The sequence below is a fragment of the Bradysia coprophila genome, unplaced genomic scaffold, assembly GCF_014529535.1.
Source record: "Bradysia coprophila strain Holo2 unplaced genomic scaffold, BU_Bcop_v1 contig_94, whole genome shotgun sequence".
Lineage (NCBI taxonomy): Eukaryota > Metazoa > Arthropoda > Insecta > Diptera > Sciaridae > Bradysia > Bradysia coprophila.
In genome coordinates, this window is record NW_023504022.1 from 7028228 (window position 1) to 7043002 (window position 14775).

At 36.0% G+C, this 14775-nt stretch overlaps 1 protein-coding gene across 10 annotated transcripts in view; it reads left to right on the plus strand.

The window, feature by feature from the left end:
- Positions 1-14775, plus strand: part of LOC119085176 (protein turtle) — a 215078-nt gene that overhangs the window by 140899 nt on the left and 59404 nt on the right. For 4 of the 10 annotated variants that reach the window (XR_005089247.1, XR_005089246.1, XM_037195483.1 and 1 more), the window contains exon 1: positions 5121-6017. The exons of 2 other annotated variants lie outside the window; for them this stretch is intronic. The gene's annotated coding sequence lies outside the window, so the exon portion shown is untranslated. Of the gene's footprint in view, positions 1-5120; positions 6018-14775 lie in introns of those variants that run through there. 4 more of the 10 variants (XM_037195481.1, XM_037195482.1, XM_037195476.1 and 1 more) reach the window with 3 other exon arrangements.

Sequence of the window (14775 nt, forward strand, 5' to 3'; positions counted from 1 at the left end):
GCGAAGATCGAAGCGATTTTAAACTCCAGACCGCTGTGTCCGTTAACAGATGATCCGGAGGATCTGGATGCCTTAACACCGGGTCATTTTTTGATTGGCCGACCAATTGTGGCACGACCGGAGAACGATTCGATTACAAAAAAGGTCAACGGTAGAGAAAGATGGCATTTGGTACAAAAGATTCAAAGGGAATTTTGGAAGGCATGGAGCGACGAGTATCTCAATGAACTACAGACTCGCCAAAAATGGATGATTCAGCGAAGAAACTTCAAGGAAGGTGATATGGTCCTGTCTCTAGAGGACAATATTCAACCAACAAAGTGGCCGTTAGCTAGAATAGTCAAGGTGCATCCGAGTAAGGACGGAAATGTGAGATCGGCGACAGTTAAACTCATTAATAGTTCGGGTCGAGTAACCGAGTTAGTACGGCCGATTACTAAATTACGTTTATTGCCGACAAGTGTTGGCGAGGAAGGAGTTTGAAGGCGTACAGAGACGATGGGGGTGAGAGGTGGTATGGACGTACACAAATTTAATCAAGCAATTTTCTTACCATCATGGAATAACCAGACTGGAATGCGTATACCAATGTCCATATTAACCCAAGTGGGTCGCATTTATCCCTAGTATTACCATTCACCACTGGGGCTAAAACACAAGAACGTTTTATAGATGTAAACAATTTCACACAAATACTTAGCTTCGTGGAATCCAGTTGGCAACATCATACACAACATCCAGTATATTTCCACTCAACACAATAAGTCATCCACCATGATCCAGTACCCATATGGGGCCGTTATTAGTCCCTAGCTTAACTCATTTCCAGATCTAGGGTTAAGAAATAGGGAAGTTTCATCTCGTATTTATGTATGAACAATAAACTTAGCCAATTGGTTTTCAGCATCAAAACTACACTTTGCTTGGTCATCATTGTTTGGTATGGCCTTAACGTTTCATGCACAACAGATCATTATCCACGAGCCGGGAATCACATTAAATTGGTCCGAAATTTACAACACATTTTAACACAAATGGTTAGACGCGTGGTCATTACATAAGAGTCAAATGGTCAAATGCGTGTATCATGGTTCAGTTCACCAACCTGTTTCTAATTGTTTTCAATCCATCGATCAGCTGAATTTTTTTTTTTTTTTTTGTTTCTTTTAAAATGTTTGCCGATAAAGTAGATTATAATTAATGGCATCACTGAGGAGTTCGGACCAGACGGCGGGGTCGACTTGCACTGGTTGTTCTCATCGCGGTGATGAATTAATGATTTAAATATTTGCAATATTTCAAGGGTGGCAGTGTACAATATTCGAACGTTTCGCGGGAATTATTTAGATTGTTACGTCGTACATTAGCATTAACACTGACCCCTGTGTGTAATTATTGTAAGTTATTATAAGTAAATTGTATGCATAAAGGCGGGAGGACTTGAGCTCTCGACCTCTTTTTCATCTTATACACCTAAGGGTGATGTTCTAAGTAGCACTTATTCGGAATTTGATTTCCATAGTAATAAAGATATAAAGTAAGAGAAAAAAACCTCTGAGTTTTAAACATATATCTTCTATTGGGGTGGTTTATCGTGGTACATCTTCACCTGCATTATACAACCATAACAAACATAGAAAGAAGACGAAGAAGAAGAAAAAAACGTGCGATGCGTACACGCAGCCCAGTAACGAACCGAAAAATTCGGTGTTATATTGTGTCTTATTTGTATAACGTTTCCACATAGTGCCGGAATATATATATACATACAAGCGGAGAGGATAAACATTATGTATGTGAAGATGGTTCTTAAAAAGCAGCTAAACAGGCAGCCGAAAACCTCGTCGCGATATATTGTATATTATACATAATATTAGGGTACTACTACATGTGGATCGATAAGAGGGTTGAGCGAAGTAAAACGTTTCATACACTGCATCATTTCTCGAAAGATTTTAGTTTTCTTAAATAAAAATCATTTCTTCCCACCACGTAGCATACACATACAATATTTCGACGCGTCTTTTCCACTACAATATTTCTTCCTAAAATTATATATGTACAACCGATAAAAACAATAGACCCCGCATCCTTTGGCAACCACTTAAGTATGTACCTACCATCATTACAACACCATAACACTATGCGAATGTTATGAGAAGAAACACTTAGAATTTTGTTCGATGGTTAGTATAAGTGCTGGGAATATATACGCTCTACCTACCGATCTATACGTACAATAACGTAAAGAGAGTGATAAAATTTTGTTTACCATTATTACTTTGGAAAAGTTCAAGCATTCGGCATTATAAATTTTCGATGACCTAGTTTTGATGCAGTATTCATAGTCATGAGTACGTCTTATTGTTCAGTTGAAAGACGATTGGAATGTCATGCCATATTCTGGCACCTCCTGCGATATTCGTCTGAGGATTTACTTTATTATGGTTTAAAGACAAAATTTTGTCAAATTATTACGATTTTTAACGGTTTGTCTTAATTTAATTAGACATATAATTTGAAGTACTAGATTCAATTTTGTGTGAGTGAGTACGTGCATTGCATAATGGAATTAAAATAAGAAATGTGCAAAATTGTTTCGATTTGAAGTTTCTTCACGTCACATTAAATTCTCTGACATTTTCAAATTCAAACTTATTTCAACTTTATAACATTGAAACGACTAAACGGAATAAGAGATATTCAGTTTTAAAGCGAATTATACAGAGCTCAAGATTCCCTCTCGACTATTCTTAGAGAAAACTTATAGTTTCTGAAGGACTTCTCCGAAAGAGTACATCAGAGAAAAAAAAATTCTTCTGCCAACCGCAAATCGGAAACTGTCTTTTATTTAGCCTGTCGTAAATTAATTAAGGAATTTGTTTGTGTATTTTGCGTTTAATAAGTGGATCGCCACAGGTTCTGAGTACGTTTTGAATTTTCTTTGTTTTACTCGCTGCGCTACGTTAACAAATTCAAGTTTCTGGTATAGGAATAAGGCTCGGTTTTGGTTGTCCAGTTTCAATTTAGGGTGACCCGAACCGGATTTTAACCCGAACCTGAACTAAAATTTCAGGTTGGACCCAATTTTTACTTGAACCTGAATATATCAAGTTCGGGTCGATCCTGAAATTTTAGTTCAGGTTCGAGTTGAAATCAGACACCAATCAGACTCGTTGTGAACATTAAATAGGAAGGAACAAAGACCTCACCCAGCACAAACTAAAGACCTTCAACATAGATTTGACACGTCAATGTGTGAATTAAGAAACTTATTTTCAAAACTCAATACAACACCGTGCTTCCACCTACATAAGAAACCACATACCGAACGAGCCAATCGTACCTATTACTTAGAGTAATTTCATCAGCGTTTCATCCATTAATTGTGGCTAAGCATTCGAATGGCATGCAAAAGCATTGTTGGACCGTTCATATGATGAGATTTTTCACAATCGATGTGAAGAACAAAAGAAAGAAAGTCTCCGCTATCTGCATTTGGATCTTATATATTTTTCCAATTTTTGAGAAATCTATTTCGACGACATCTTGAACGGATAAAACGGTTCCCATGGTTCAACAGTTCTTTTTATGTAGATTTTGGGTTTGTAAAATGATTTACATGTAGGCACCTGAAAGTCTGAGAAATCAACACAATAGTTCCACTTGAATGTAGAGCTGTAACTAATTGTCTACCGTCGCTTCGTTATAAATACGTCAATTATACTGTCTACCTAGCAAGCTTGAAATGTTTTCGGAAGTCAAAATAATCGAAGGAAAAAAACAACAATTTATTTGACGACTACAAAATCAATATGCTATCAATAAGCAACAATAATTGTCTGTAACTAATAACATACCTCATTGAGTATACTCTGTAATATACCCTTCAACCTATACCCTATACAGCCTTTGTCATCCAAACAACAATGTATTACACCGTGCACATTTTATACAATCTTTTTTCCTTTTCTGTTGCTGTTTGGAAAATCAAACTCGAATCCTTTATTTTAAGCTTCTGATTGCATGATTACCTTAAACTATTTACATCACTCAACCTTGCTCTATTTATACAGCAAAATTATTTTCCACTTTAATTACATATGAATGTGTAATGATTACCACGGTACGCTGTAAATATATCTTAAACACATACATGGTCTGTAAATATATCCGTATAATGATATGAAAAAGTGAATATTGTAAAAGCTTTGCATTGGGCGTAGAGAAAGAATGAAAACGCAGAAATGCAACTAAAACAAATTATTAGCAAAGAAGTTGAAACCAGAAGTTTTTGAAAGATTTTAAGTCGATAGAATGTCGGGTACACTCATCCATAATGCATCTACCTAATCATAAAAGTAGTAACACTGTTCAGGGCTTGCCATGTTCTTTGAGAGCATCTCTCTATTTTCTAGCAATCATTTACATAGATGGAAAACGATTGCAATGATTCAAAGAGATGATAACAGATGGCGGTGTTTCCAGCGGGATGGGACGCCATCTATTATCAACTCTCTGCAATCATTGTCTGAGTTCAAGAGATTCTGTTGAATATGCGAAGAGACGGATGGATGGATGGATGGAAATGGATTGAGAGAAGTCATGAGTTTCAATTTAAATTAGAATGATATGGAGCATCATCCTGAAAACCTCGAGATACTATTCATCACACTTTGTCTACCACTTTGAGGAAGCAAGATATGTTACAAAAAATCTTGATTAGCTTTCTACTAAGCGCCTATTATTCTCACCCCTCGTCAATAGATGATAAATTCTTTAACTCTTTTAGTTTATGTTAGCGTTATAATGTCCTTCATCCTTCGATGAATGCATTTGAAGTTGATAATTTTCTAAGAAAATTCCCATCCATTGACAAAATCCCTTAAACAAAAATTTATCCTGAATTTCCCTACGCCACTGATACTATGACGAGAAAACCCAAACGAAACGAAATAAAAAAAAAATTGTATTTTCAAACAATCCCAAACCAAAATTATTGAGAAAACATCGAAAATGTCCATTGCGCATACTCGTCAAAAATGGGGCGACGTCATCATGCGTCGTGTCTCTAATACAATCGGTTTGTATGTTTCGTGAACAGAAAAACTTTTTTTTTGTGTATTCTGTTGGCTGACTGGTGAATATCAGGGCTAAAACGTATCGTGCAAGCTACCAGCTAGTTTTAAGTTTGCTCGGTCGGTGTGTATATTCCGCACCCAGTTTCCAGGCATCGATATTTTCAGATTGAATTTTTCTTATTTTTTTATGTGTTTTCAACACTAAAATTCATGTGAACGTTGAGTCTGTGAGTTTGTAAGAAAATTTGGCTACTAGTGGAGTGCAAAGACACCAGATAATTATTGTTTAACTAAAAGAACTGTCGAGGTGATGGGAAAAAATACATTTTTGTTACCATAATAGACTAATCGAACTCTCTGTATAATTAATATATAACATCGGTTAAAGGACAAGGTTACACGGTTGCAGTGGCGAAACAAATCTCGAAAAACGTTAGGGTTGGTTCAGTGTGATTTTCCTTGTATTTAATCGTGTTCATTGAGTAAAATTTGTATGTACACTTGTAACACACCAATCAACCGAATTACTTTCAAGCAGGTAAACGAGAAAAAAAATAAGCAAAACCGTCAGAGCGAAATTGTCAATCCATAACACATTGAGTGTGTGTATACGAAAAAGAAAGTCCTGAAACCACACCCGCGTATATAACCTAACTTTTCGTTTATGCACAAAAAGAGGCGATATTTTAATTGCTAATTGTTCGGACTGGGTGACATTGGTGTTTGTTTGAATTGCTAATATCAATTGTGTCATCTACGGTCGTGTATACCATTTGAACATTGCAGCAAAAGGACAATTGAAAGATTGAAAGATTGCCACGATAATTCACCGAAAAAAAGGCACATATATCAGGCAGAGCACTCGCTAAGTTTCGAGTGATTATTCAAATCAAAACGTAAGGATTCGCTTCGTAGAAATATGTTTGACAAGCTCAGGTAATTCCAAGTGCTAAAGACAGATAATAATTGAAGAAAATTTTTCTTTTCTTTTTTTTATGTAATTTGACGTTGTTTAATGCCCTTTATTCGTTTGTCGTTTTATTTTCCTTTCTCCGGTTGGGTGCACGGGCATACGAGATCTGAGTATACTATTTTCTTTTTGTGTGTGCTGATAAAAAAAGATTTTGTTAAAATTATTCTCGTTGTGCAGCTCAGGTGTGGCTAGAATTAAGATTAAGGATATATTTTTTGTGGCATGTAGATGTATGTGTGTGTGTGTGTCTGTGTCTTGTAATCAAAACAATTTTATGTTTAGAATTAGGGTTGTATATTTGTGGCCAAAGGCAAAAGAGATGTGCGGTCATAATCAGATTATGGGACCAGGTTGTAATCCGATGTTCTTTTTTGGGGTTATAAAAAGCTTTTTTAATATAATCTGCGGTTGAATGTGTTCTTTTGTTTATTTTAATGGACATGCAAATTCAATATGCTTTTTATTTGAATAATTTGGACTTTAATTCCGAAAGTAATCCCTTAAATGCTTGTGAGCGTTGGCTTAGCGTTATACAGTTTTTTTTTTATTATTATTATCGCATTTTTTTGTTAGTTGCCCATTAAACATGAATTACTTATGATGAAATGGAGTTTTTAACGTGACCATTATTTCATTTTCATTACAAATCTATGTGGAGAGAAGTTGTTTCGTAATGGACAGTAAATATTGCATTAACGAAACGAGCCCCACAGAGTTGACTTGTGAAAATGAAAAGCCAATTTCTACTTATGGCAAGATGTGCACGACTTCTTTTATTGTAAAAATTTCCCATTGATGCCAAATGATCTAAAAATAATATTCTCGATACCATAACCCCACCTGCTTCTCCGGCCCGAGTAGTTTCCCCAAAAAAACAAGTTTGCTCTGACAATGACCATTTACCTGTTATAGACGTCAAGCATATGACCAACATTATTATCGGGTCTATTACTACCATCGATCAAAGTGTTTTTAATCGATTGATTTCAAATCTTGTACTTCAATTTTCTTAACATGAAATTTACTATATAAAGGATCTTATTACCCATAGCTTGTCATTACTTTTGTCATCGTTATCGACAGGTTAATGTTTTGCCAACTTCTGTATTCTGTTATTGACAGTGAGGACGGAGAATGTCTATGAAAAATGGTTATATTGAGGCCTACACACCAAAATGTATGTAAGGACGAATGAAGTAAAAGATTTTGTTGAATATTAATTCCAACCAAAGTGATTAGATGTGATGGAAGTCCGAGAAATACGAGAAGACCGAACCATATTTAAAAGAAAATGAGTGAGCGTCTCTCAGAGTGAGACGGCTACTCTATCCTGTGCTCTTTTGGCATGAAAATTGAATAAATTTTGATCGATGCTCACAATCGTTTTTAATTCGAAATACTGTCGACGTCAGCGAAATTTAGACATGAATTCGTCTCACCTGGTCATACGACTTTGAACTTTTTTTTTCGTGATCCGCTTTCGGTTCAAAAGTCGAAATTTTGCTATTTTCTCACAAATGTTTCCGGCGCGTATCGTGACCTGTCCGGACGGAAATGGGTTCATTGGATAGCCAAGGTAAACCAGTTATGGGATGCCTAAAATTGTTTGACAAAATTTATTTTTAAGTGAGAAAAATACGTCCGACTACAGCTGGTCGTTCCTCAAAAGAATCATTCAGAATAATCTGAAGTTTTAGCTTTATCTCGTAAAGGCCAGCAGATGCATAATTACTAGAAAAATATGTGTCTGTGACACAAGATCAAAAAACATATTTTGTATTGAAATCGTAGGTTTTGCTTCTGTTCATCCTACACTCAATAAGTCGTTGTTCACAATTTTGCTGTCGGCTAACTTTTGTTAATTCAGTTTTTGTTCGAGTAGTACTTTAAACAAAATCTCCACAATGGCGCTATTAACATTCCAGTCTTTTTTTTAATAAAATATTTCTAAAATTTTTATTTTTCATCGTTTTTCATCGTACTGAAGTTCTTGAATTTCATGAATCTAAAAATAGATAAGAATGAAACAATTGGCTTTAATGAATCGGTTGGACTGAGTTTAACAAAAACAGAAATGTGGAACCTACTCGAATGAATTTAACGTAAAAATGTCGGACAAAAACAGTCATGTTTCGTTAAATCGTATAACAAAATTAATTGCTGTGACTGTCTAAAATTCCTTTCGCAAACACAGTCTCAAAATTTTCTTTGAAACAATTTTTAAAGGAAAATTGCAGTGAAAACGAAAAGAAAAAAAGAATCAAAAAAGTTTATGTCTCTCTTCTACTCTATGTGTATGTACCTCCTATCTCCTATAGAATGACGGAAACTTCACAAAATGTGGAATTTTCAATATTGTTTTTATTTATCCTTCGAAATTCAATGAAGAAAATATGAGAAACTATTTCGCAACTATATCCATTCATCTAAGGGTAAAAGTTTTCCATCAAAGTTATTTTTTTTTTTGGTGACATAAGACGCTGCCAAACAAAAACTTAACTTTTTTATCGTCTATCAAGACGATCTATAACTGCAATACAAATACGAAAAAAAAGTGTAATGTGAATTACGAAAAATGCTATGTTGTGTCGTCCACCTAAACCGCGCTACACCCAAGTGGTGAATGGAAACTTAGTACCAGTCGGGTCATTGTAAAGAAAATTATGTTGTGGAATTTTTGTAATGTGCGATCAAGGGCGTGACGTTGTGATAAACAAAAGAACAAAGAAATATAGTCAACATTTTTAAGGTTTACTCCGGCTTACTGCATGACGATATTATGATATGTTATTGATTTATCGTTTCGAATCGATTCTATTATCGTCGACCTGTCTCACATTGAATATAAATATATTCAGTTTGCATTGCACTTTGTTTACTGTCAGCTTATCCAAGGTTTTATATGATGAGGTTACGCCGATCACTGTAGAAGTTATCGCAAAAATACACTGAACTTTGCTGTAATTTTGATACAAAATAGCACAATTTCCGTTCAGTTGAATTGTTGTGAAGTTATGCAGTTAGAGTTACAACCTTGAGCTAATGTACCCAATCAAATCACTTAACTCAGACCGTTTTTCATGAACGAAAATTTTTCTTCAAAGATTCTTTAATGAAAGGTACGGCCGATTCTTCAAAATGTCAAAATAATATGAAAATGAGTGCGTTTGAATCCGTTTTCAAAACCGTAATGTCCTTCGCGGTGACATCAGAACATAATATCTGGCAGTTGAGACTTATTTCAACATTCCGTTCCCATTAACAGTCTAACACTTAATGCACTTAATGTGATGTAGGTTACTATGCAAAATATTAGCTGAACTAAAAAAAACTCGAAATAGTTACAAAACGAGCTTATCTTCAGCTCAGAATACCAATTCAATCAGGTCACACAAGAAAAAACGTTTATTTGCAGAGAAAATGATAATTTTCCAACGCCAGTCAAATAAACGTGCAACACTAAAAGCAGCTAAGGAAATGTTCAACTTTGAAAAACAAAACAAAAAAGCTGTCGGTCGCTACATACTCCCATTACACCCGAAAGTTAATTAACTAAAACAAAGCAAACTTTTTTTTATAAATGAAAACTGCAATGAGACTGAAAAAACCGATTGTACCAACATTGTCGGAATATGCAATATGTTCGTTTACATTGTGATCCAGACTATTATGTATGCGCAAACTATATATGCATAAGGTTCAGTTGTTTTTATGTTACACTCAGCCAATTTATGTAAACTTGAAGCTTGTCGTTTCTGTATCGCTGGATCATATAAATAAAATGTAGTTCAGTTGCAACACGACGTGTTCGTTATATGTCCGAAACGATGTTGGGCATTTAGTGGGACCCGTGGGAAAACATAGCTGAAGTGTTAATTTTTACGGTCACGTCCACCGCACTCAAATAAACTTTTTCTTTATGGTTGCCCACGACTTTTATTATCCCAGAGTAATGTCCCAATACGAATTCGAGGGCACATTTCGGTTTATTCAAATTTCAATTTATTTTATCGAGTTATGTCGAGATTCATGCAATGTTTAGTACATGCTATGGCTATTTACCCATCCTATGCGGATCTGTTCAAAATAAACCGCAGCACATTTTCTAAAGCCTCCGTAAAAAGCAAATATTTTTCTATATTTCCCTGTTCAAGTATTTTTCGAACGGCACCGAAAGCACACAACGTTATGCATCCAACAAATATGCTAGACAAGGTGCAAGACATTATTTGACTGTTAAAACATAATGTAAGCACACTAACAGAACACACATTTTCCTGAGACTGCAATTAGAGCAGAACAGGTGCTAGAAAGTGCATTACAGAAAATATCTTGCATGTATAAGTTTCAAATTAGACACGTCTCTTGCATTTTAGTTGAACAAGGGTTTGAAAATGAGTTGTTCTGACGTATGCATGCACAGAGATCCATTAAAAATGAAATGCAAACGCGATTTTGAAAAGGATTTTCTTGTGTTTTTAAGGGTGGCACGTAGACATGGAAACATAATTGCATACAATGTGTATATTTATGAGGGGATCCAGGACTTAGATTGCTGTTTTGCTGTAAAAAAAACACACAAAAGGAAAACTTCGAAGATAAATTTTCTTTTTTCGCTGTTTTTCTTTCGTTTGTAGATTTTAAAGAGATAATTGATGCTTATGAGCAAATCCACATGTCTGTAGTGGAAATGTATGGTAATGTATCGTAACAAAGGTATGCTGTTACAGTATCTCGAAATTTTCTTTACAATTTCATTCATTACTCACGCATCGCAGGGTGAATTGGAGGTAGAAGATATTGGAATAAATGAACAGGATGCCTTTGATACTACGAAGAGCAAACTACTGTCTTTCTGCATAACGGTATAAGCAGTAGTTTTCATTACAATTATACATTTGTCAAAATTACATTTCGGTCAGGCCTATTTTAAGAGAATCAAATCCCTTACATTCCCGCAAATTCCTTAACTTACCGAAAATTTATAAATTTTATTTGCTCGTGCATCCTAAGAACTAACATTTGATAGCTGTAAATTGTCTATTTAAGATTCAAGGCCTATTATTTGTGTTTAACGAAATTTGTGAAATTTAACGAAATTTATGAAATCTGTGAGATTTAACGAAATTTGTGAAATTTAACGAAATTTATGAAATTTGTGAGATTTAACGAAGTTTGTGAAATTTAACGAAATTTGTGAAATTTAACGAAGCTTGTGAAATTTAACGAAATTTGTAAAATTTAACGAAATTTGTGAAAATTAACAAAATTTGTGAAATTAAACTAAACTTGTGAAATTAAAAAAAAATTGTGAAATTTAACGAAATTTGGTAATTTTCGCAAATTTCACGAATAATATGCTCATGATATTGTGTGCGTAAAGCACAAGCACAAGTAGACAAGTAACAGGAAATAACACATAATTCGACATAATTATACTATACATGATCGTTCATGCGTGCTCTAATACTTATCTTACTGTAATTAAAATAAATTGGCTGGCTTACCGATATCAAAAACATCTAGGAATCCAGAAAAAATCTAAAAAAAACTAAGGAATTTTAAGGAATTTAATTTACTTAAAATAGGCCCTGAAGTCGGTAGCAAAAAAAACATTTCCAGATCTATCGGTATGCAAGTCATCATTTTCTCGTGAAGACATACAACCGGACATAACGTCGAGTTTCCCGTAATGACCTTTCTTATCCTCATTTTTTTATCATTATTATGACATGACCAGACCTATTACCGTTATGACTATTTGAAATGCTGATCTATATATATATACAGAAAAAAAACGAGTCTTTTCATGTACATAATCTCATTTTAAAAAGAAAAAGATGACAAAACAGAAAGAATCATGATTCCCATCACAAAGTTCTGAATAGATGAAAGTAATTTTATATTCCGAAACGAACCCTAAGTTATATCTGTTCAATACCTTAATTTCTCAAGGAATTCTTTTATATCGGAGTTTTGAAATCTATTTTGCTTAAATGTCACGTTGTTTAGTAGAGTATTCACGTCGTACGGTTGATTATATAATACAAAGTGTAAGGGGGTTAAAGCTCGTCTGTCATTCAAACAAAGTTACTGTGTACGTTTTTTTTGTGTGTGTATATATGTATATAAATATGGAATAAGAGACAACAAGGAAAAGGTGAAAAATCCCAAGAGTCAAATTATTGTTGTTTTTCTCTCACTTTTTTTTCTTTATTTCCAGAAAGTTAGGTTAATATTTAATTTTTGAGGACATATTGGCTTCTGAGGTTTGATCAAGGTTTGATACTCTGTTAAAAAATTAACATTTTATTTTTTACCGTATTACCAGCGGAGCCTATTTCAAATGCACTGGGGAAATTAACCTGGGTTTATATTATTAAAGGCAGCAATTCGCTGAACGTAGGCCGCAGAACGTACACAAAACTCTCAAGTTAACAGTCAAAGATATATTGGCCATTTCGCAAAAGCTTCATTTTTATAATAAAAAAGTAGCCGAGCTTCAACATGATATGCTGTGACCCCTGAATGACACGTTTTGTTCTGCGAAATGATAATTAATCGAAATCGAGTGATGCCATTATTACTAGATTTTCAACAAATGAAGTAGCAGATTTAACATCGCACTATAAATTACAATCACTGCTACAATAGCTGCCGCAGCTGTAACGTCTTATACAAATAAAACTTTTGTACAAAGTTATCCATGACAGCTGAGGTTCTTACCTCTTTTTCAGTGTAGATTAATCGTTATTATGGCGTTTGTATTACACTAACAGTTTCCAACATGATAACATTAGTTTTCTCAGATGCTTTTTAACGTTGTTGCTGAACGGAATCAGTCTTTCTATGATAAACAAGTAGTGTCACTAAAGTTTAGATTAGCAGCACATCCAGTGGTTCTTCTGGTCCAACGAAAACTGCTTAAACGTCTTTAAGCGGTTTAACCACTACCAAGCCGGTGTCATTCTACCCGCATAAGCTTTGTTTGTATGAGTGGACCAGCAGAAAGACAGCTGAAGCACTTACTTTACTTACTTTACCGGCGCTACAGCCACTTGTGGGCCTTGGCCTGGTCGAGAATCCGGTTCCAGCGTGCCCGGTCATTCGCTGCACTTTGCCAACCTCTTATTCCCAGCGCCCGAAGATCTGATTCGACGCCATCTATCCATCGCATTTTAGGGCGTCCTACTCCTCTTCGCCCTTCTGGATCATTTCGGAATAACATTGAGGGGGCTCTGTTCCTGTCCATGCGTGCTACATGTCCTGCCCACCTCAACCGTTGGACTTTCACCACTGCCACAATATCCGGCTCGCCAAAATCACGTTTCAATTCAAAGTTGTATCGTCGCCGCCACCTTTCGCCTTCACGCATCGCTCCGAAAATAGTACGAAGGACCTTACGCTCGAACGTTAGGAGCAACTGTTCATCACTTCTCTTCACCGTCCAAGATTCGCATCCATAGATCAGAACTGGACGAATGAGCGTTTTGTAAACTTGGCACTTCGTTTTCTTCGATATCAACTTTGAGCGTAAATGTTTGATTAGACCGTAATAGCATCTGCTTGCCGCCATGATTCGTCTTTGGATTTCAGGTGTATTATCGCCATCCGAACGAATCAGCGCTCCAAGGTAGATGAATTCTTCGACTACCTCGAGGTTGTACTCTCCAATGCTTATCACGTCCCCTTGTTGATTGGCAACCGTATTGGGTTCGGCCTTCATGTACTTGGTTTTCGATTCGTTGATCATCAAACCCATTCTCTCCACTTGGATTTTCAGATTTGTGAAAGTGTCTACCGCTGCTGCATGTGTACGACTGGCAAGATCCAAGTCATCTGCAAAGCCCAGAACTTGAACTGATCCATTCACCAGTGTTTTGTTGGTTTGGATACCAGCACGTCTCATTGCGATTTCCAAAGCCAAATTGAAGAGCAGGCAAGACAGTGCGTCGCCCTGTTTCAGCCCTTCCCTTACAGAAAAAACGTCAGACAAGTCATTTTGCACCTTGACACGACATCTGGTGCCCTCCAATGTCGCTTTCACAAGACGAATCAGTTTTGTTTCGAAGCCCAGCTCCTTCATCGCAACATACAATTCCCTACGCTTGGTCCTATCGTAGGCTTGCTTGAAGTCGATGAAAAGATGGTAAGTCCGGACTTGAAATTCCCTGCCTTTTTGCAGAATCAGACGAAGGTTGAATATTTGGTCAGTTGTTCAGCGATCTCGTCTGAATCCGCCTTGATAATCTCCAATGACTGCCTCAGCCCGTGGATTTAGTCTAACGAATAGCACTCGATCAAAAACCTTGTACGCCGTGTTAAGCAAAGCAATACCACGGTAGTTTTCGCAAATCATCCTGTCACCTTTCTTGTGCAGAGATAAAATGGCACCCTCTAACCACTGATCCGGTAACGATTCGTTGTTCCATATTCGCTCGACTAATTCATAAATCACCTTAGCCAATTCCTCACCACCCATTTTCAGCAGTTCCGCTGGTATATTATCCGGACCTGAAGCTTTGTTGTTTTTGAGTGAGGAGATTGCTGCTGAGACTTCCTCCAATGTTGGTGCTGACACGATACGACCGTCGTCGTTGAGAAAAGAATCATCGGTAGCATTGCCGTCTTCAACATCCCCGTTTAACAGAGCACTGTTGAAGCAATTCCTATCTAAATTTCACTGACGTCTACTGTAATTTTGATATTTTTAAAACATAT